At 45.3% G+C, this 20,404-nt stretch overlaps 29 non-coding genes across 29 annotated transcripts; all 29 read right to left on the bottom strand.

Moving 5' to 3' along the window:
• Positions 1-827: 827 nt before the first annotated feature.
• trnaq-cug (transfer RNA glutamine (anticodon CUG)) lies at positions 828-899 on the bottom strand. The gene has a single exon. It is a non-coding gene; the product is annotated as a tRNA-Gln (tRNA).
• A 109-nt stretch (positions 900-1,008) lies between these two features.
• Positions 1,009-1,081, bottom strand: trnaf-gaa (transfer RNA phenylalanine (anticodon GAA)). Its single transcript has one exon. It is a non-coding gene; the product is annotated as a tRNA-Phe (tRNA).
• A 240-nt stretch (positions 1,082-1,321) lies between these two features.
• trnap-ugg (transfer RNA proline (anticodon UGG)) lies at positions 1,322-1,393 on the bottom strand. The gene has a single exon. It is a non-coding gene; the product is annotated as a tRNA-Pro (tRNA).
• A 1,015-nt stretch (positions 1,394-2,408) lies between these two features.
• Positions 2,409-2,480, bottom strand: trnaq-cug (transfer RNA glutamine (anticodon CUG)). Its single transcript has one exon. It is a non-coding gene; the product is annotated as a tRNA-Gln (tRNA).
• Positions 2,481-2,589: 109 nt separating this feature from the next.
• trnaf-gaa (transfer RNA phenylalanine (anticodon GAA)) lies at positions 2,590-2,662 on the bottom strand. Its single transcript has one exon. It is a non-coding gene; the product is annotated as a tRNA-Phe (tRNA).
• Positions 2,663-2,759: 97 nt separating this feature from the next.
• On the bottom strand, positions 2,760-2,833 carry trnai-aau (transfer RNA isoleucine (anticodon AAU)). The gene has a single exon. It is a non-coding gene; the product is annotated as a tRNA-Ile (tRNA).
• A 79-nt stretch (positions 2,834-2,912) lies between these two features.
• Positions 2,913-2,984, bottom strand: trnap-ugg (transfer RNA proline (anticodon UGG)). Its single transcript has one exon. It is a non-coding gene; the product is annotated as a tRNA-Pro (tRNA).
• A 1,017-nt stretch (positions 2,985-4,001) lies between these two features.
• Positions 4,002-4,073, bottom strand: trnaq-cug (transfer RNA glutamine (anticodon CUG)). The gene has a single exon. It is a non-coding gene; the product is annotated as a tRNA-Gln (tRNA).
• Positions 4,074-4,182: 109 nt separating this feature from the next.
• trnaf-gaa (transfer RNA phenylalanine (anticodon GAA)) lies at positions 4,183-4,255 on the bottom strand. Its single transcript has one exon. It is a non-coding gene; the product is annotated as a tRNA-Phe (tRNA).
• A 97-nt stretch (positions 4,256-4,352) lies between these two features.
• trnai-aau (transfer RNA isoleucine (anticodon AAU)) lies at positions 4,353-4,426 on the bottom strand. The gene has a single exon. It is a non-coding gene; the product is annotated as a tRNA-Ile (tRNA).
• Positions 4,427-4,505: 79 nt separating this feature from the next.
• Positions 4,506-4,577, bottom strand: trnap-ugg (transfer RNA proline (anticodon UGG)). The gene has a single exon. It is a non-coding gene; the product is annotated as a tRNA-Pro (tRNA).
• Positions 4,578-5,594: 1,017 nt separating this feature from the next.
• On the bottom strand, positions 5,595-5,666 carry trnaq-cug (transfer RNA glutamine (anticodon CUG)). The gene has a single exon. It is a non-coding gene; the product is annotated as a tRNA-Gln (tRNA).
• A 109-nt stretch (positions 5,667-5,775) lies between these two features.
• trnaf-gaa (transfer RNA phenylalanine (anticodon GAA)) lies at positions 5,776-5,848 on the bottom strand. The gene has a single exon. It is a non-coding gene; the product is annotated as a tRNA-Phe (tRNA).
• Positions 5,849-5,945: 97 nt separating this feature from the next.
• On the bottom strand, positions 5,946-6,019 carry trnai-aau (transfer RNA isoleucine (anticodon AAU)). The gene has a single exon. It is a non-coding gene; the product is annotated as a tRNA-Ile (tRNA).
• A 79-nt stretch (positions 6,020-6,098) lies between these two features.
• On the bottom strand, positions 6,099-6,170 carry trnap-ugg (transfer RNA proline (anticodon UGG)). The gene has a single exon. It is a non-coding gene; the product is annotated as a tRNA-Pro (tRNA).
• Positions 6,171-6,421: 251 nt separating this feature from the next.
• On the bottom strand, positions 6,422-6,493 carry trnaq-cug (transfer RNA glutamine (anticodon CUG)). The gene has a single exon. It is a non-coding gene; the product is annotated as a tRNA-Gln (tRNA).
• Positions 6,494-6,602: 109 nt separating this feature from the next.
• On the bottom strand, positions 6,603-6,675 carry trnaf-gaa (transfer RNA phenylalanine (anticodon GAA)). The gene has a single exon. It is a non-coding gene; the product is annotated as a tRNA-Phe (tRNA).
• A 250-nt stretch (positions 6,676-6,925) lies between these two features.
• trnat-ugu (transfer RNA threonine (anticodon UGU)) lies at positions 6,926-6,997 on the bottom strand. Its single transcript has one exon. It is a non-coding gene; the product is annotated as a tRNA-Thr (tRNA).
• A 1,015-nt stretch (positions 6,998-8,012) lies between these two features.
• trnaq-cug (transfer RNA glutamine (anticodon CUG)) lies at positions 8,013-8,084 on the bottom strand. Its single transcript has one exon. It is a non-coding gene; the product is annotated as a tRNA-Gln (tRNA).
• Positions 8,085-9,263: 1,179 nt separating this feature from the next.
• On the bottom strand, positions 9,264-9,335 carry trnaq-cug (transfer RNA glutamine (anticodon CUG)). The gene has a single exon. It is a non-coding gene; the product is annotated as a tRNA-Gln (tRNA).
• Positions 9,336-9,444: 109 nt separating this feature from the next.
• On the bottom strand, positions 9,445-9,517 carry trnaf-gaa (transfer RNA phenylalanine (anticodon GAA)). The gene has a single exon. It is a non-coding gene; the product is annotated as a tRNA-Phe (tRNA).
• A 241-nt stretch (positions 9,518-9,758) lies between these two features.
• On the bottom strand, positions 9,759-9,830 carry trnap-ugg (transfer RNA proline (anticodon UGG)). Its single transcript has one exon. It is a non-coding gene; the product is annotated as a tRNA-Pro (tRNA).
• A 347-nt stretch (positions 9,831-10,177) lies between these two features.
• trnaq-cug (transfer RNA glutamine (anticodon CUG)) lies at positions 10,178-10,249 on the bottom strand. The gene has a single exon. It is a non-coding gene; the product is annotated as a tRNA-Gln (tRNA).
• Positions 10,250-10,358: 109 nt separating this feature from the next.
• Positions 10,359-10,431, bottom strand: trnaf-gaa (transfer RNA phenylalanine (anticodon GAA)). The gene has a single exon. It is a non-coding gene; the product is annotated as a tRNA-Phe (tRNA).
• Positions 10,432-11,768: 1,337 nt separating this feature from the next.
• Positions 11,769-11,840, bottom strand: trnaq-cug (transfer RNA glutamine (anticodon CUG)). Its single transcript has one exon. It is a non-coding gene; the product is annotated as a tRNA-Gln (tRNA).
• A 109-nt stretch (positions 11,841-11,949) lies between these two features.
• trnaf-gaa (transfer RNA phenylalanine (anticodon GAA)) lies at positions 11,950-12,022 on the bottom strand. Its single transcript has one exon. It is a non-coding gene; the product is annotated as a tRNA-Phe (tRNA).
• Positions 12,023-13,526: 1,504 nt separating this feature from the next.
• Positions 13,527-13,599, bottom strand: trnaf-gaa (transfer RNA phenylalanine (anticodon GAA)). Its single transcript has one exon. It is a non-coding gene; the product is annotated as a tRNA-Phe (tRNA).
• Positions 13,600-13,696: 97 nt separating this feature from the next.
• Positions 13,697-13,770, bottom strand: trnai-aau (transfer RNA isoleucine (anticodon AAU)). The gene has a single exon. It is a non-coding gene; the product is annotated as a tRNA-Ile (tRNA).
• A 79-nt stretch (positions 13,771-13,849) lies between these two features.
• On the bottom strand, positions 13,850-13,921 carry trnap-ugg (transfer RNA proline (anticodon UGG)). The gene has a single exon. It is a non-coding gene; the product is annotated as a tRNA-Pro (tRNA).
• Between the last annotated feature and the right edge of the window lie 6,483 nt (positions 13,922-20,404).

The raw sequence follows: 20,404 nt of genomic DNA, 5'->3' as shown, positions 1-20,404 counted from the left end.
CTTTTGGAGCTTCCTTCGTGCGACCTAGCCCTCCCTATGCTACCTGTCGAGGCTCACCTTTGCAGAAAAAGGTCTTCGTGTTTAATACTGTTCATATATTCAGTCACAAAAAGCCTTCAGTGCCCCTTGTCTCTCCTCGCTATGGCACCTGGACACAAATGACAAGAATCTCCCATATGGTGTGCGCATTGCTTTTACCCAGAGCAACGTAATGCAGGACATTTCACGATCAGAGACAATCAAGTTGTCACTTAAGATTCCACAAGTTTTTTTTTGCTGTGTAACTTGCATTTTCAATAAACCAGTGTGGATATGTGAGGTGGTTCGTTTCCTTGCCCTTTTCTTGTAGTTTCTTGAAAAGGGTTATCCTCCATTACTGTTGGGTAATTGTCAAAATAAGGCTAAGCATGAAAAATCTCTCTCCCCAAATCTTCTCTTTATAGTACGTGTGTGTGTGCAATCACATTAACGTTTCAGAAATGGGCAATTTCTTATATTTATTTTCCGCTTTGCCTTGGTTGTATTGACCTTTGGCTCATTGTGTACCGTTGGCCTGTTGTCAGTGTGAAAGCAGCAAATGCTACTTTAACTCGAGGTTTAATGAAACCTAGTTGTTATCCTACCATTGTCTTACGTTGTCATTACAAAGATCCTCCACCTTCTATGTGGTTCCTCGTTCCACAAGTACAACACTTTTCCTGCACGTAAACAGATGAAATTCACTTGTGTTTGCCTGACTGCTTAAACGTTTTAGTACAAAGGTCAAAGATCGGGGCGGTAACAATCCCTGGCATGAGCCCCTCGAAAAGGTGTAGACTTTCAATGAGAGGTCTCACCAAGATTTGAACTCGGATCGCTGGATTCAGAGTCCAGAGTGCTAACCATTACACCATGAAACCCAATGTGAAGCTGTTTTGGACATGCAAGATTCCGAAGAAAAGAGCGCACGGTCTTGTGAATGCAAGAGCTCCAATATAACTAGAGCAAAGCATTGGACAGAGGGACGCATGCCGAAACCCGGGATCGAACCAGGGACCTTTAGATCTTCAGTCTAACGCTCTCCCGACTGAGCTATTTCGGCCACGTTTGCAGATTTCTTGACTTGCGAATCGTAGTCCGCGGACGACCCCTGGCGCTGAAGCCCTGAATTATGGAACAGAATGCCAGAGAAAAGCCTTTGGCCAGTACGGGGCGACCTTGGCGTTATTAGCACCACGCTCTAGCCAACTGAGCTGACAGGCCATGGGTCTCCTGCTTTCATGATCTGGATTGCCATAGTGCCACCTTGAGTGTCCTCACAATACGATGAACGCTTAAAGCAGGGCTCGTCCGGGATTTGAACCCGGGACCTCTCGCACCCAAAGCGAGAATCATGCCCCTAGACCGACGAGCCGAGCGGTGTGCAGCGATTGTGATTTCAAGGCGCTTTGGAAAAGCATTTTCCCTGTGTGCCCCGTTTCATTGAGCCAAGGCAATGCGTGTCTTTTTCCGATAATGCGCGGGAATTTGCTCAAATGATAGAGCGCTCGCTTGGCATTCGAGAGGTAGAGGGAATGACGGCCTTATTCTCCATATTAAAGGCTTTTGGAGCTTCCTTCGTGCGACTTAGCCCTCCCTGTGCTACCTGTCGAGGCTCACCTTTGCAGAAAAAGGTCTTCGTGTTGAATACTGTTCATATATTCAGTCACAAAAAGCCTTCAGTGCCCCTTGTCTCTCCTCGCTATGGCACCTGGACACAAATGACAAGAATCTCCCATATGGTGTGCGCATTGCTTTTACCCAGAGCAACGTAATGCAGGACATTTCACGATCAGAGACAATCAAGTTGTCACTTAAGATTCCACAAGTTTTTTTTTGCTGTGTAACTTGCATTTTCAATAAACCAGTGTGGATATGTGAGGTGGTTCGTTTCCTTGCCCTTTTCTTGTAGTTTCTTGAAAAGGGTTATGCTCCATTACTGTTGGGCAATTGTCAAAATAAGGCTAAGCATGAAAAATCTCTCTCCCCAAATCTTCTCTTTATAGTACGTGTGTGTGTGCAATCACATTAACGTTTCAGAAATGGGCAATTTGTTATATTTATTTTACGCTTTGCCTTGGTTGTATTGACCTTTGGCTCATTGTGTACCGTTGGCCTGTTGTCAGTGTGAAAGCAGCAAATGCTACTTTAACTCGAGGTTTAATGAAACCTAGTTGTTATCCTACCATTGTCTTACGTTGTCATTACAAAGATCCTCCACCTTCTATGTGGTTCCTCGTTCCACAAGTACAACACTTTTCCTGCACGTAAACAGATGAAATACACTTGTGTTTGCCTGACAGCTTAAACGTTTTAGTACAAAGGTCAAAGATCGGGGCGGTAACAAACCCTGGCATGAGCCCCTCGAAAAGGTGTAGACTTTCAATGAGAGGTCTCACCGAGATTTGAACTCGGATCGCTGGATTCAGAGTCCAGAGTGCTAACCATTACACCATGAAACCCAATGTGAAGCTGTTTTCGACATGCCAGATTCCGAAGAAAAGAGCGCACGGTCTTGTGAATGCAAGAGCTCCACTATAACTAGAGCAAAGCATTGGACAGAGGGACGCATGCCGAAACCCGGGATCGAACCAGGGACCTTTAGATCTTCAGTCTAACGCTCTCCCAACTGAGCTATTTCGGCCACGTTTGCAGATTTCTTGACTTGCGAATCGTAGTCCGCGGATGACCCCTGGCACTGAAGCCCTGAATTATGGAACAGAATGCCAGAGAAAAGCCTTTGGCCAGTACGGGGATCAAACCCCCGACATTGGCGTTATTAGCACCACGCTCTAGCCAACTGAGCTAACAGGCCATGGGTCTCCTGCTTTCATGATCTGGATTGCCATAGTGCCACCTTGAGTGTCCTCACAATACGATGAACGCTTGAAGCAGGGCTCGTCCGGGATTTGAACCCGGGACCTCTCGCACCCAAAGCGAGAATCATGCCCCTAGACCAACGAGCCGAGCGGTGTGCAGCGATTGTGATTTCAAGGCGCTTTGGAAAAGCATTTTCCCCACGTGTGCCCCGTTTCATTGAGCCAAAGCAATGCGCGTCTTTTTCCGATAATGCGCGGGAATTTGCTCAAATGAAAGAGCCCTCGCTTGGCATTCGAGAGGTAGAGGGAATGACGGCCTTATTCTCCATATTAGAGGCTTTTGGAGCTTCCTTCGTGCGACTTAGCCCTCCCTATGCTACCTGTCGAGGCTCACCTTTGCAGAAAAAGGTCTTCGTGTTGAATACTGTTCATATATTCAGTCACAAAAAGCCTTCAGTGCCCCTTGTCTCTCCTCGCTATGGCACCTGGACACAAATGACAAGAATCTCCCATATGGTGTGCGCATTGCTTTTACCCAGAGCAATGTAATGCAGGACATTTCACGATCAGAGACAATCAAGTTGTCACTTAAGATTCCACAAGTTTTTTTTTGCTGTGTAACTTGCATTTTCAATAAACCAGTGTGGATATGTGAGGTGGTTCGTTTCCTTGCCCTTTTCTTGTAGTTTCTTGAAAAGGATTATCCTCCATTACTATTGGGTAATTGTCAAAATAAGGCTAAGCATGAAAAATCTCTCTCCCCAAATCTTCTCTTTATAGTACGTGTGTGTGTGCAATCACATTAACGTTTCAGAAATGGGCAATTTGTTATATTTATTTTCCGCTTTGCCTTGGTTGTATTGACCTTTAGCTCATTGTGTACCGTTAGCCTGTTGTCAGTGTGAAAGCAGCAAATGCTACTTTAACTCGAGGTTTAATGAAACCTAGTTGTTATCCTACCATTGTCTTACGTTGTCATTACAAAGATCCTCCACCTTCTATGTGGTTCCTCGTTCCACAAGTACAACACTTTTCCTGCACGTAAACAGATGAAATTCACTTGTGTTTGCCTGACAGCTTAAACGTTTTAGTACAAAGGTCAAAGATCGGGGCGGTAACAATCCCTGGCATGAGCCCCTCGAAAAGGTGTAGACTTTCAATGAGAGGTCTCACCGAGATTTGAACTCGGATCGCTGGATTCAGAGTCCAGAGTGCTAACCATTACACCATGAAACCCAATGTGAAGCTGTTTTCGACATGCAAGATTCCGAACAAAAGAGCGCACGGTCTTGTGAATGCAAGAGCTCCACTATAACTAGAGCAAAGCATTGGACAGAGGGACGCATGCCGAAACCCGGGATCGAACCAGGGACCTTTAGATCTTCAGTCTAACGCTCTCCCAACTGAGCTATTTCGGCCACGTTTGCAGATTTCTTGACTTGCGAATCGTAGTCCGCGGACGACCCCTGGCGCTGAAGCCCTGAATTATGGAACAGAATGCCAGAGAAAAGCCTTTGGCCAGTACGGGGATCGAACCCGCGACCTTGGCGTTATTAGCACCACGCTCTAGCCAACTGAGCTAACAGGCCATGGGTCTCCTGCTTTCTTGATCTGGATTGCCATAGTGCCACCTTGAGTGTCCTCACAATACGATGAACGCTTAAAGCAGGGCTCCTCCGGGATTTGAACCCGGGACCTCTCGCACCCAAAGCGAGAATCATGCCCCTAGACCAACGAGCCGAGCGGTGTGTAGCGATTGTGATTTCAAGGCGCTTTGGAAAAGCATTTTCCCCACGTGTGCCCCGTTTCATTGAGCCAAAGCAATGCGCGTCTTTTTCCGATAATGCGCGGGAATTTGCTCAAATGAAAGAGCCCTCGCTTGGCATTCGAGAGGTAGAGGGAATGACGGCCTTATTCTCCATATTAGAGGCTTTTGGAGCTTCCTTCGTGCGACTTAGCCCTCCCTATGCTACCTGTCGAGGCTCACCTTTGCAGAAAAAGGTCTTCGTGTTGAATACTGTTCATATATTCAGTCACAAAAAGCCTTCAGTGCCCCTTGTCTCTCCTCGCTATGGCACCTGGACACAAATGACAAGAATCTCCCATATGGTGTGCGCATTGCTTTTACCCAGAGCAATGTAATGCAGGACATTTCACGATCAGAGACAATCAAGTTGTCACTTAAGATTCCACAAGTTTTTTTTTGCTGTGTAACTTGCATTTTCAATAAACCAGTGTGGATATGTGAGGTGGTTCGTTTCCTTGCCCTTTTCTTGTAGTTTCTTGAAAAGGATTATCCTCCATTACTATTGGGTAATTGTCAAAATAAGGCTAAGCATGAAAAATCTCTCTCCCCAAATCTTCTCTTTATAGTACGTGTGTGTGTGCAATCACATTAACGTTTCAGAAATGGGCAATTTGTTATATTTATTTTCCGCTTTGCCTTGGTTGTATTGACCTTTAGCTCATTGTGTACCGTTAGCCTGTTGTCAGTGTGAAAGCAGCAAATGCTACTTTAACTCGAGGTTTAATGAAACCTAGTTGTTATCCTACCATTGTCTTACGTTGTCATTACAAAGATCCTCCACCTTCTATGTGGTTCCTCGTTCCACAAGTACAACACTTTTCCTGCACGTAAACAGATGAAATTCACTTGTGTTTGCCTGACAGCTTAAACGTTTTAGTACAAAGGTCAAAGATCGGGGCGGTAACAATCCCTGGCATGAGCCCCTCGAAAAGGTGTAGACTTTCAATGAGAGGTCTCACCGAGATTTGAACTCGGATCGCTGGATTCAGAGTCCAGAGTGCTAACCATTACACCATGAAACCCAATGTGAAGCTGTTTTCGACATGCAAGATTCCGAACAAAAGAGCGCACGGTCTTGTGAATGCAAGAGCTCCACTATAACTAGAGCAAAGCATTGGACAGAGGGACGCATGCCGAAACCCGGGATCGAACCAGGGACCTTTAGATCTTCAGTCTAACGCTCTCCCAACTGAGCTATTTCGGCCACGTTTGCAGATTTCTTGACTTGCGAATCGTAGTCCGCGGACGACCCCTGGCGCTGAAGCCCTGAATTATGGAACAGAATGCCAGAGAAAAGCCTTTGGCCAGTACGGGGATCGAACCCGCGACCTTGGCGTTATTAGCACCACGCTCTAGCCAACTGAGCTAACAGGCCATGGGTCTCCTGCTTTCATGATCTGGATTGCCATAGTGCCACCTTGAGTGTCCTCACAATACGATGAACGATTATAGCAGGGCTCGTCCGGGATTTGAACCCGGGACCTCTCGCACCCAAAGCGAGAATCATGCCCCTAGACCAACGAGCCGAGCGGTGTGCAGTGATTGTGATTTCAAGGCGCTTTTGAAAAGCATTTTCCCCACGTGTGCCCCGAATGACGGCCTTATTACCTTCTATGTGGTTCCTCGTTCCACAAGTACAACACTTTTCCTGCACGTAAACAGATGAAATTCACTTGTGTTTGCCTGACAGCTTAAACGTTTTAGTACAAAGGTCAAAGATCGGGGCGGTAACAATCCCTGGCATGAGCCCCTCGAAAAGGTGGAGATTTTCAATGAGAGGTCTCACCGAGATTTGAACTCGGATCGCTGGATTCAGAGTCCAGAGTGCTAACCTTTACACCATGAAACCCAATGTGAAGCTGTTTTCGACATGCAAGATTCTGAAGAAAAGAGCGCACGGTCTTGTGAATGCAAGAGCTCCACTATAACTAGAGCAAAGCATTGGACAGAGGGACGCATGCGGAAACCCGGGATCGAACCAGGGACCTTTAGATCTTCAGTCTAACGCTCTCCCAACTGAGCTATTTCGGCCACGTTTGCAGGTTTCTTGACTTGCGAATCGTAGTCCGCGGACGACCCCTGGCGCTGAAGCCCTGAATTATGGAACAGAATGCCAGAGAAAAGCCTGTGGCCAGTTCGGGGATCGAACCCGCGACCTTGGCGATATTAGCACCACGTTCTAGGCAACTGAGCTAACAGGCCATGGGTCTCCTGCTTTCATGATCTGGATTGCCATAGTGCCACCTTGAGTGTCCTCACAATACGATGAACGATTAAAGCAGGGCTCGTCCGGGATTTGAAACCGGGACCTCTCGCACACAAAGCGAGAATCATGCCCCTAGACCAACGAGCCGAGCGGTGTGCAGCGATTGTGATTTCAAGGCGCTTTGGAAAAGCATTTTCCCCGTGTGCCCCGTTTCATTGAGCCAAGGCAATGCGCGTCTTTTTCCGATAATGCGCGGGAATTTGCTCAAATGATAGAGCGCTCGCTTGGCATTCGAGAGGTAGAGGGAATGACGGCCTTATTCTCCATATTAGAGGCTTTTGGAGCTTCCTTCGTGCGACTTAGCCCTCCCTATGCTACCTGTCGAGGCTCACCTTTGCAGAAAAAGGTCTTCGTGTTGAATACTGTTCATATATTCAGTCACAAAAAGCCTTCAGTGCCCCTTGTCTCTCCTCGCTATGGCACCTGGACACAAATGACAAGAATCTCCCATATGGTGTGCGCATTGCTTTTACCCAGAGCAACGTAATGCAGGACATTTCACGATCAGAGACAATCAAGTTGTCACTTAAGATTCCACAAGTTTTTTTTTGCTGTGTAACTTGCATTTTCAATAAACCAGTGTGGATATGTGAGGTGGTTCGTTTCCTTGCCCTTTTCTTGTAGTTTCTTGAAAAGGATTATCCTCCATTACTATTGGGTAATTGTCAAAATAAGGCTAAGCATGAAAAATCTCTCTCCCCAAATCTTCTCTTTATAGTACGTGTGTGTGTGCAATCACATTAACGTTTCAGAAATGGGCAATTTGTTATATTTATTTTCCGCTTTGCCTTGGTTGTATTGACCTTTGGCTCATTGTGTACCGTTGGCCTGTTGTCAGTGTGAAAGCAGCAAATGCTACTTTAACTCGAGGTTTAATGAAACCTAGTTGTTATCCTACCATTGTCTTACGTTGTCATTACAAAGATCCTCCACCTTCTATGTGGTTCCTCGTTCCACAAGTACAACACTTTTCCTGCACGTAAACAGATGAAATCCACTTGTGTTTGCCTGACAGCTTAAACGTTTTAGTACAAAGGTCAAAGATCGGGGCGGTAACAATCCCTGGCATGAGCCCCTCGAAAAGGTGTAGACTTTCAATGAGAGGTCTCACCGAGATTTGAACTCGGATCGCTGGATTCAGAGTCCAGAGTGCTAACCATTACACCATGAAACCCAATGTGAAGCTGTTTTCGACATGCAAGATTCCGAAGAAAAGAGCGCACGGTCTTGTGAATGCAAGAGCTCCACTATAACTAGAGCAAAGCATTGGACAGAGGGACGCATGCCGAAACCCGGGATCGAACCAAAGCGAGAATCATGCCCCTAGACCAACGAGCCGAGCGGTGTGCAGCGATTGTGATTTCAAGGCGCTTTGGAAAAGCATTTTCCCCGTGTGCCCCGTTTCATTGAGCCAAGGCAATGCGCGTCTTTTTCCGATAATGCGCGGGAATTTGCTCAAATGATAGAGCGCTCGCTTGGCATTCGAGAGGTAGAGGGAATGACAGCCTTATTCTCAATATTAGAGGCTTTTGGAGCTTCCTTCGTGCGACTTAGCCCTCCCTATGCTACCTGTCGAGGCTCACCTTTGCAGAAAAAGGTCTTCGTGTTGAATACTGTTCATATATTCAGTCACAAAAAGCCTTCAGTGCCCCTTGTCTCTCCTCGCTATGGCACCTGGACACAAATGACAAGAATCTCCCATATGGTGTGCGCATTGCTTTTACCCAGAGCAACGTAATGCAGGACAGTTCACGATCAGAGACAATCAAGTTGTCACTTAAGATTCCACAAGTTTTTTTTTGCTGTGTAACTTGCATTTTCAATAAACCAGTGTGGATATGTGAGGTGGTTCGTTTCCTTGCCCTTTTCTTGTAGTTTCTTGAAAAGGATTATCCTCCATTACTATTGGGTAATTGTCAAAATAAGGCTAAGCATGAAAAATCTCTCTCCCCAAATCTTCTCTTTATAGTACGTGTGTGTGTGCAATCACATTAACGTTTCAGAAATGGGCAATTTGTTATATTTATTTTCCGCTTTGCCTTGGTTGTATTGACCTTTGGCTCATTGTGTACCGTTGGCCTGTTGTCAGTGTGAAAGCAGCAAATGCTACTTTAACTCGAGGTTTAATGAAACCTAGTTGTTATCCTACCATTGTCTTACGTTGTCATTACAAAGATCCTCCACCTTCTATGTGGTTCCTCGTTCCACAAGTACAACACTTTACCTGCACGTAAACAGATGAAATTCACTTGTGTTTGCCTGACAGCTTAAACGTTTTAGTACAAAGGTCAAAGATCGGGGCGGTAACAATCCCTGGCATGAGCCCCTCGAAAAGGTGGAGACTTTCAATGAGAGGTCTCACCGAGATTTGAACTCGGATCGCTGGATTCAGAGTCCAGAGTGCTAACCATTACACCATGAAACCCAATGTGAAGCTGTTTTCGACATGCAAGATTCCGAAGAAAAGAGCGCACGGTCTTGTGAATGCAAGAGCTCCACTATAACTAGAGCAAAGCATTGGACAGAGGGACGCATGCCGAAACCCGGGATCGAACCAGGGACCTTTAGATCTTCAGTCTAACGCTCTCCCAACTGAGCTATTTCGGCCACGTTTGCAGGTTTCTTGACTTGCGAATCGTAGTCCGCGGACGACCCCTGGCGCTGAAGCCCTGAATTATGGAACAGAATGCCAGAGAAAAGCCTTTGGCCAGTACGGGGATCGAACCCGCGACCTTGGCACCACGCTCTAGCCAACTGAGCTAACAGGCCATGGGTCTCCTGCTTTCATGATCTGGATTGCCATAGTGCCACCTTGAGTGTCCTCACAATACGATGAACGATTATAGCAGGGCTCGTCCGGGATTTGAACCCGGGACCTCTCGCACCCAAAGCGAGAATCATGCCCCTAGACCAACGAGCCGAGCGGTGTGCAGTGATTGTGATTTCAAGGCGCTTTTGAAAAGCATTTTCCCCACGTGTGCCCCGTTTCATTGAGCAAAAGCAATGCGCGTCTTTTTCCGATAATGCGCGGGAATTTGCTCAAATGAAAGAGCGCTCGCTTGGCATTCGAGAGGTAGAGGGAATGACGGCCTTATTACCTTCTATGTGGTTCCTCGTTCCACAAGTACAACACTTTTCCTGCACGTAAACAGATGAAATTCACTTGTGTTTGCCTGACAGCTTAAACGTTTTAGTACAAAGGTCAAAGATCGGGGCGGTAACAATCCCTGGCATGAGCCCCTCGAAAAGGTGGAGATTTTCAATGAGAGGTCTCACCGAGATTTGAACTCGGATCGCTGGATTCAGAGTCCAGAGTGCTAACCTTTACACCATGAAACCCAATGTGAAGCTGTTTTCGACATGCAAGATTCTGAAGAAAAGAGCGCACGGTCTTGTGAATGCAAGAGCTCCACTATAACTAGAGCAAAGCATTGGACAGAGGGACGCATGCGGAAACCCGGGATCGAACCAGGGACCTTTAGATCTTCAGTCTAACGCTCTCCCAACTGAGCTATTTCGGCCACGTTTGCAGGTTTCTTGACTTGCGAATCGTAGTCCGCGGACGACCCCTGGCGCTGAAGCCCTGAATTATGGAACAGAATGCCAGAGAAAAGCCTTTGGCCAGTTCGGGGATCGAACCCGCGACCTTGGCGATATTAGCACCACGTTCTAGGCAACTGAGCTAACAGGCCATGGGTCTCCTGCTTTCATGATCTGGATTGCCATAGTGCCACCTTGAGTGTCCTCACAATACGATGAACGATTAAAGCAGGGCTCGTCCGGGATTTGAAACCGAGACCTCTCGCACCCAAAGCGAGAATCATGCCCCTAGACCAACGAGCCGAGCGGTGTGCAGCGATTGTGATTTCAAGGCGCTTTGGAAAAGCATTTTCCCCGTGTGCCCCGTTTCATTGAGCCAAGGCAATGCGCGTCTTTTTCCGATAATGCGCGGGAATTTGCTCAAATGATAGAGCGCTCGCTTGGCATTCGAGAGGTAGAGGGAATGACAGCCTTATTCTCAATATTAGAGGCTTTTGGAGCTTCCTTCGTGCGACTTAGCCCTCCCTATGCTACCTGTCGAGGCTCACCTTTGCAGAAAAAGGTCTTCGTGTTGAATACTGTTCATATATTCAGTCACAAAAAGCCTTCAGTGCCCCTTGTCTCTCCTCGCTATGGCACCTGGACACAAATGACAAGAATCTCCCATATGGTGTGCGCATTGCTTTTACCCAGAGCAACGTAATGCAGGACAGTTCACGATCAGAGACAATCAAGTTGTCACTTAAGATTCCACAAGTTTTTTTTTGCTGTGTAACTTGCATTTTCAATAAACCAGTGTGGATATGTGAGGTGGTTCGTTTCCTTGCCCTTTTCTTGTAGTTTCTTGAAAAGGATTATCCTCCATTACTATTGGGTAATTGTCAAAATAAGGCTAAGCATGAAAAATCTCTCTCCCCAAATCTTCTCTTTATAGTACGTGTGTGTGTGCAATCACATTAACGTTTCAGAAATGGGCAATTTGTTATATTTATTTTCCGCTTTGCCTTGGTTGTATTGACCTTTGGCTCATTGTGTACCGTTGGCCTGTTGTCAGTGTGAAAGCAGCAAATGCTACTTTAACTCGAGGTTTAATGAAACCTAGTTGTTATCCTACCATTGTCTTACGTTGTCATTACAAAGATCCTCCACCTTCTATGTGGTTCCTCGTTCCACAAGTACAACACTTTACCTGCACGTAAACAGATGAAATTCACTTGTGTTTGCCTGACAGCTTAAACGTTTTAGTACAAAGGTCAAAGATCGGGGCGGTAACAATCCCTGGCATGAGCCCCTCGAAAAGTTGGAGACTTTCAATGAGAGGTCTCACCGAGATTTGAACTCGGATCGCTGGATTCAGAGTCCAGAGTGCTAACCATTACACCATGAAACCCAATGTGAAGCTGTTTTCGACATGCAAGATTCCGAAGAAAAGAGCGCACGGTCTTGTGAATGCAAGAGCTCCACTATAACTAGAGCAAAGCATTGGACAGAGGGACGCATGCCGAAACCCGGGATCGAACCAGGGACCTTTAGATCTTCAGTCTAACGCTCTCCCAACTGAGCTATTTCGGCCACGTTTGCAGGTTTCTTGACTTGCGAATCGTAGTCCGCGGACGACCCCTGGCGCTGAAGCCCTGAATTATGGAACAGAATGCCAGAGAAAAGCCTTTGGCCAGTACGGGGATCGAACCCGCGACCTTGGCACCACGCTCTAGCCAACTGAGCTAACAGGCCATGGGTCTCCTGCTTTCATGATCTGGATTGCCATAGTGCCACCTTGAGTGTCCTCACAATACGATGAACGCTTAAAGCAGGGCTCCTCCGGGATTTGAACCCGGGACCTCTCGCACCCAAAGCGAGAATCATGCCCCTAGACCAACGAGCTGAGCGGTGTGCAGCGATTGTGATTTCAAGGCGCTTTGGAAAAGCATTTTCCCCACGTGTGCCCCGTTTCATTGAGCCAAAGCAATGCGCGTCTTTTTCCGATAATGCGCGGGAATTTGCTCAAATGAAAGAGCACTCGCTTGGCATTCGAGAGGTAGAGGGAATGACGGCCTTATTCTCCATATTAGAGGCTTTTGGAGCTTCCTTCGTGCGACTTAGCCCTCCCTATGCTACCTGTCGAGGCTCACCTTTGCAGAAAAAGGTCTTCGTGTTGAATACTGTTCATATATTCAGTCACAAAAAGCCTTCAGTGCCCCTTGTCTCTCCTCGCTATGGCACCTGGACACAAATGACAAGAATCTCCCATATGGTGTGTGCATTGCTTTTACCCAGAGCAACGTAATGCAGGACATTTCACGATCAGAGACAATCAAGTTGTCACTTAAGATTCCACAAGTTTTTTTTTGCTGTGTAACTTGCATTTTCAATAAACCAGTGTGGATATGTGAGGTGGTTCGTTTCCTTGCCCTTTTCTTGTACTTTCTTGAAAAGGGTTATCCTCCATTACTGTTGGGTAATTGTCAAAATAAGGCTAAGCATGAAAAATCTCTCTCCCCAAATCTTCTCTTTATAGTACGTGTGTGTGTGCAATCACATTAACCTTTCAGAAATGGGCAATTTGTTATATTTATTTTCCGCTTTACCTTGGTTGTATTGACCTTTGGCTCATTGTGTACCGTTGGCCTGTTGTCAGTGTGAAAGCAGCAAATGCTACTTTAACTCGAGGTTTGATGAAACCTAGTTGTTATCCTACCATTGTCTTACGTTGTCATTACAAAGATCCTCCACCTTCTATGTGGTTCCTCGTTCCACAAGTACAACACTTTTCCTGCACGTAAACAGATGAAATTCACTTGTGTTTGCCTGAGAGCTTAAACGTTTTAGTACAAAGGTCAAAGCGGTAACAATCCCTGGCATGAGCCCCTCGAAAAGGTGTAGACTTTCAATGAGAGTTCTCACCGAGATTTGAACTCGGATCGCCAGATTCAGAGTCCAGAGTGCTAACCATTACACCATGAAACCCAATGTGAAGCTGTTTTCGACATGCCAGATTCCGAAGAAAAGAGCGCACGGTCTTGTGAATGCAAGAGCTCCACTATAACTAGAGCAAAGCATTGGACAGAGGGACGCATGCCGAAACCCGGGATCGAACCAGGGACATTTAGATCTTCAGTCTAACGCTCTCCCAACTGAACTATTTCGGCCACGTTAGCAGATTTCTTGACTTGCGAATCGTAGTCCGCGGACGACCCCTGGCGCTGAAGTCCTGAATTATGGAACAGAATGCCAGAGAAAAGCCTTTGGACAGTACGGGGATCGAACCCGCGACCTTGGCTTTATTAGCACCACGCTCTAGCCAACTGAGCTAACAGGCCATGGGTCTCCTGCTTTCATGATCTGGATTGCCATAGTGCCACCTTGAGTGTCCTCACAATACGATGAACGCTTAAAGCAGGGCTCGTCCGGGATTTGAACCCGGGACCTCTCGCACCCAAAGCGAGAATCATGCCCCTAGACCAACGAGCCGAGCGGTGTGCAGCGATTGTGATTTCAAGGCGCTTTGGAAAAGCATTTTCCCCGCGTGCCCCGTTTCATTGAGCCAAAGCAATGCGCGTCTTTTTCCGATAATGCGCGGGAATTTGCTCAAATGATAGAGCGCTCGCTTGGCATTCGAGAGGTAGAGGGAATGACGGCCTTATTCTCCATATTAGAGGCTTTTGGAGCTTCCTTCGTGCGACTTAGCCCTCCCTATGCTACCTGTCGAGGCTCACCTTTGCAGAAAAAGGTCTTCGTGTTGAATACTGTTCATATATTCAGTCACAAATAGCCTTCAGTGCCCCTTGTCTCTCCTCGCTATGGCACCTGGACACAAATGACAAGAATCTCCCATATGGTATGCGCATTGCTTTTACCCAGAGCAACGTAATGCAGGACATTTCACGATCAGAGAAAATCAAGGTTTTTTTTGCTGTGTAACTTGCATTTTCAATAAACCAGTGTGGATATGTGAGGTGGTTCGTTTCCTTGCCCTTTTCTTGTAGTTTCTTGAAAAGGGTTATCCTCCATTACTGTTGGGTAATTGTCAAAATAAGGCTAAGCATGAAAAATCTCTCTCCCCAAATCTTCTCTTTATAGTACGTGTGTGTGTGCAATCACATTAACGTTTCAGAAATGGGCAATTTGTTATATTTATTTTCCGCTTTGCCTTGGTTGTATTGACCTTTGGCTCATTGTGTACCGTTGGCCTGTTGTCAGTGTGAAAGCAGCAAATGCTACTTTAACTCGAGGTTTAATGAAACCTAGTTGTTATCCTACCATTGTCTTACGTTGTCATTACAAAGATCCTCCACCTTCTATGTGGTTCCTCGTTCCACAAGTACAACACTTTTCCTGCACGTAAACAGATGAAATTCACTTGTGTTTGCCTGACAGCTTAAACGTTTTAGTACAAAGGTCAAAGATCGGGGCGGTAACAATCCCTGGCATGAGCCCCTCGGCCGGTCGTGGATAGGTGGTATCCACTGACAGCCAATCAGATTGAAGCTCTTCTCCTGTTGTCCCAGGTCCTTGAGTGATGTCACAGCCAATCAGATTTTTTCACATCTTTTTTTTATGTTCGTTTGCACGGAGGTTCGAATCCCACTCGAAGCAACTCTGAAACATTGTTTTATGTGTGAAATGTAAATGTTGATGTTCATAACAAAATATTCTTAATGTCAGTGTTGAAATAATTTTTTTATTGTTCTCTTCACTATATGTTATTACCCTGTAGGATTTTTGATCAAATGTACATAAAATAATATTTTTAACAGCACCGAATGTATTCACATTTATGAAGAGTATTTTTTTATTTAAACTCCAATTACAATACATATGTCTCTTACCTTTGTAGTGCTATAACATTTGTAAATAAAATATATTTTACATCAGTTGAAAATATTTGCCATTTATTTGTATGTATATAAATATAAAAAATGAGTAGAAGATAAGTGCTTTTTTAGATAGTTTTTATTGTTTTCTCAACATTTTAAAAGGCAAAACAAACAAGCAAAAGATATTTACACGTGGAAAATTCTCATTTACTTTTTTCCAGAAACCCATCTCTGTCTTTCCATATTGTAAAAAGTAGACTTTTGAAAGTCTTTCCAGGTCATCTCTTTCTCCATACCCTGCTCTCTGTATATGGAATATACTTTAGCAGGACAATAAACATATTTCCCAGCAATTCCAGGAAAGCCCGTATGTATGTGTGGACTGTTTGGACCTTGTTTGAGTTCCATTTTACAAAACCGACAAAGGCGACCTACATGCGGAGATTCAGGAATTTTTCGTTTTTGCTGTCCCTTCTCTTCCACCCTTTTTTTTGTGTCATCCAGTTCCCTCTGGAGGAACTCTGTTTCCATAAAATCTTTAAAAGGCATTATGGGATTTGTCAGCCCTTCACCACTATAAGCCTTAAAAACCTTGGTGGAACAGTAGAAGTACCCAACAGGTCCTTGCTGGTAAAAAAAATGGATGGAGGAACCATCACTTTCATAGCGAGACTTGGGCTGTCTGCAGGCAGCACAAGTCTTCATCTGTTTCTTTTTTTGTTCTGGTTGTTGTTGTTGTTGTTGCTGTTGATGCTTCTCCATAATACCCTCAACGATCCTCTCAATGGTTGCGTGTGAAAGTGGTGTGGTCAGAGCAAGTGCTGGTGGGTTTACAACTGCAGGATTAATTTTAACCACTGGCACACTAGTAGTCTCGCTCCCCTCTGTCAGAGAGTGCCACAGTCGCTGTGTCTGAAGTAGTTTTTCAGGAGAAGTATTTAACGAAGAACTGGTGTTTAGCAATTTGGCCAAGTGCTTGACATACTGAGCTATGTGCAGTTTTGTAGTAGGATGGAGCATGCTGTTGGGATCAGTACTGGAGTTATGGACCATTGCTGCATACTCCTGATCCACAAGTTTGAGCATATCCTTCTTCCCATGATGTTCAGTAAGCAGGTTGTCAATTGCCTCCTTCATTGCCGTTGTCCACCATTTGTGGTCTAGCACAAACACCCTTCAACCAGTCTTCACAGGTCCAGTACGAGCGCTTGCAGGTGAGGACACCATAGGCAGAGGCAGTACATGTGTTGTTCCTATAGCACAGAAAATCAGGCAATCAATATTTTGGCTCTTATACCATTTGTTAAATTAATTTGTTAATTTTTTGAATATTCACCTGGCTCTGACTGAGGCTCTGTGCAGGCACGGTGGAACAATGACACAGGCAGCGTATCAGCAGATTCTACAACAGCAGCAGCAGAAATACTTTTTTCATCAAGATGTATTTTTAGCAAGTATTTAGTTTTATGTGTAAAGAAAAAGGGCATTTTAAGCATGACACTGTACATATGTAAAATGTTTACCTGGCTTAGGCTGAAGATCCACATCAGCACCATGGCATGAGGACAGCAAGGGGGCAGGCAAAGTGATAATGGATCCTAGACGAACAAAACAGCATTAATAGAGTCACTTTAAAGACATAAAGTGTATGATAACGTCCTATATATTCTTTTAAAAAAGCGTTACCTGACTCTGGATGTGGATCAAGGTCAGATGAAAGGTATCCAGCCCTGGCAGTGGACGGTCTGCTTTGCTCGGGAAGATCTAATGGCAGATCAGTTTTGCTCTTGTGCTTTTCCCAATCTAGCACAACAGGGCGACATCCAGGCTCCACATAGTCTAGCCCAAACCTCTCCCCAGAATCCTTGCTGGACACTAGAAGGGCAGGATACTTGGGCATTCCGAACACCCTTTCAGACGCAGTATTGAGATCTGCGATCAGGGATGGATCAAATACACCAGGAAGCCGAACACCTGGTGATTTCAGGTCCACCAGGCGCTGAAAGTTCCAACGTGCCACTCCCATCATCCCCTGGGCTTGAAACAACTCAGAGGAAACACGTGTGCCGGTGACCCACTGAGCCTGGTGGAAGTGGTAGCCCTCCTGCTGTGATGTGCCTCTTATTGGCACCCAGACATCAACTTTAGCTCCCTCACCCTGGACGTGATTAAGCTGCAGTGTCCCACCATGCCTATACAGGATCTCACCTGCTACTTCAGGATCACTCAGACATCCCCTCAAAATATGGACACGCTGAATGCGCCATGTCTTCAACATAGAGGGTCTGTAGAGGTGAACACCATTTGGATCAGCTGCCAAATGGAAGTGCTGCATGACCCCCTCAATCCTTTTGAGAAGTTCTTGAGAACCAGGAATCTTTGTTCTGCAGTGCTCCCGAATGTGCTGCTTGGTGGGGTTGGCTGGCTGAATAGCACAAAACGCATAGGCATTCTTGAGCTTCATCAGGTCTTCTTGATCCACCACACAGAAAGCAGCAGACAGGAACTGGGTGAAGGAGCTGTATAAAGCATGATGCTCGGAAACACACTCCCGGTGAAAGCGCCTCATGCAATGAAACAGGTCGAGCTTGACATTGATGTGCTGATTGAAGCGAGATCTTGATGCGCATGCATTTTGCAGTTCACCAGAAGTGGCCTCGGCAATATCAGCATCAGCAGTTCTCCAGGCATTCCAGTTGAGATGTTCTCCAGCCTGCAGATCTGGCACCCTGAACGCTGCACAGCAATCCCTGAAACAGAAATATATATATTTTTAATTATAGTATAATTAAATTTAATTGTAGTATAATTACATATTAAAACTACAGTATTAATAGGTCTAAACAACAGTTTATGAGTAAAAAGAACGTGCACAGATGGTGAATTGTGAGGAAATGCAGGCAAACGATTGCATGATTCAAATGACTCACCTGTCCACCCAATGGTACCTTGCCTTTTCCACTCCTGCAATGTTGTACCGGTTTGCTAGGCCCTGATACATGGGTTCCATTGACCTTTCCGTCTCAGACTGCACCATCACCCACGAAAGGATCATCCAGTTTTCGTTCATGGTGGCGTAAGATGACATTGTGCCAGAGGTAAATGTAACTTTCCTTGCCACTTTCCGGGTGTGGTCAGAACGTAAAGCCTGCCCAAAGGTGCCCTGCAGTAGCTTTCTAATAGCTACCTGTTGTCGCTGGTACTCATAAAGGAGGCAGTCAGTGAGGTAGTCTGCAGACACAGAGATTCCATTCCATCCATCAGGATCATCATACTCGCCAAAGGGAGGAGGCTTGGTCTCATTTCTTAGGAATCCTGTGATGGTTTTCTGTCCATAATTTCCAGCCTCAGAATCCAGGACATTCTGGCAACTGAGGAGGTAGGCAAAGTCGGCACGTTCAAATTTCAGGTGCATCATTTCAATCACCTGCCTGGCCATGTCTGAGGGTGATTTTCCGGTACGCCGCAGCTCATCCATCACAGATCTACAGATGGCCTTCTTGTAAGTAAGAATTGCTGGCAGTACATTTGTAAACCTTTTGGGGAGCTTTTCCAGCCACTGTGGGTTGTCTGCATACCACCTTTTCTTGCAGACTTTGCAGCACAGCCGAGATGAGAAGAGGTAGTACTGACCTGTGATGCCCACGATCACACGAGGTCTACCGACTCCTGCACACGTGACCTGTGCTTTGCTACACCCCGCAATGCATGGCAGAGCATAGTTACTCTTAAGTCTAGCCATCAAGGTGTCATTTTCAGGTTTCCAAATAAAAAAAGGATGAAGCTGAAAATATTTGGCTGACGGCAGATCAGAGACTGTGTCTATCAGCTCAGGTTGAGGAGGTAAACGCCACAGTGACACGGTCTTCATGGGGTTGCTCACAGGAGGAGAGCCTGGCCACAGACCCATGGATTCCAACTCAGTCTTCATCCAGATCCTCTGTTGATGAGAACACTTCCACTGACGCGTGTCATTATCATTTCCAGGAAGCTGTGGAGCAGGAACTCTAGGAAGGGTTGGTGTGCCTGGGTGTTTGAAAATAAGAAAAAATAATAAAGTATTGTTACAGATATTAAATATGTTAATCACTTTTATATCCACAGAATACTCTCTTACTTTGCGCTGTCGGTCGAACAGGTGGTGGAACACACACTGAAGGAGGAGGAGCAGAGGAACATGGTTCTGAAAGCACAAATAAAATAATTAAAGCTGTTGTAAACAAAGTTAAACAAAAAAAAAAACGTTCTAGACATGTGACGAGGTCTCTATAAATTCACAATTCCAAACATAGAAATGATTCAACCCATATATATCTAATGCAACCCATTCTTACCATCTTTGTTAGATTCCTCAAAAGAAAGGGTCCTGCACGCTCGAGAGATACTGCCCTCTGATGAAGAGAGACACATTGTAAAAGAGGTGATAGTTTTAAAAACATGCATTTATAATGTATGATTCAATGTATCCATAAACTTGACATTAGAACACACCTGTCGCTGAAACACCTTTTTTTGATTGTGTGGAAGCTGATGGTTCATGCACAAGAAACATCAGCTCTTTAGGAAGGGGCACTGGTGTTTTCAGAGCTGGCACAGCTGGTGCTTTAAAAAGGAAGTCAGAAAAAAATTCAATTCAAAGTTATAAAGAAGACAATTATATGATCAGAGAGGCGGAAATAAAATGTGTTTACCATCCACAGGAGACAGACGCAGTTCCTTTCTAGTGACCATCAGTGGTTTCAAAAGGACAGTAGATGGTTCTGCAAGACATAACATCTTGTTAATAATATCAATAGTCTTAAGAGATCTGCTTACTTTAATAGAATGAATGAAATGATGCATTAAGCCTTCTCAAATAATGTCACAAACATTTTAAACTAAACAGGGAATGTAAACAATGTAATTACAAGAACATGCACGTCTTCATGTATTAATAAACTGAAATATTTATAAGTTTACAGTCAAAGTGAGCACTTACCCAGAATGGGGGTTTATCAGTTCATCGTGGTGGGGGAATCAATTCATAGCCCCTTGAACAGTTAGTATAATGCCAACAGCACAGAGATTTGTTAGTGACACACGGCCAACACACTGACACATTTAGACATAAAAAATTCATATTCAGTTTTGGAGAACA

Source organism: Triplophysa dalaica, unplaced genomic scaffold (genome assembly GCF_015846415.1).
Source record: "Triplophysa dalaica isolate WHDGS20190420 unplaced genomic scaffold, ASM1584641v1 Contig2, whole genome shotgun sequence".
Classification (NCBI taxonomy): Eukaryota; Metazoa; Chordata; class Actinopteri; order Cypriniformes; family Nemacheilidae; genus Triplophysa; species Triplophysa dalaica.
This window is presented reverse-complemented; position numbering and strand designations above follow the sequence as displayed.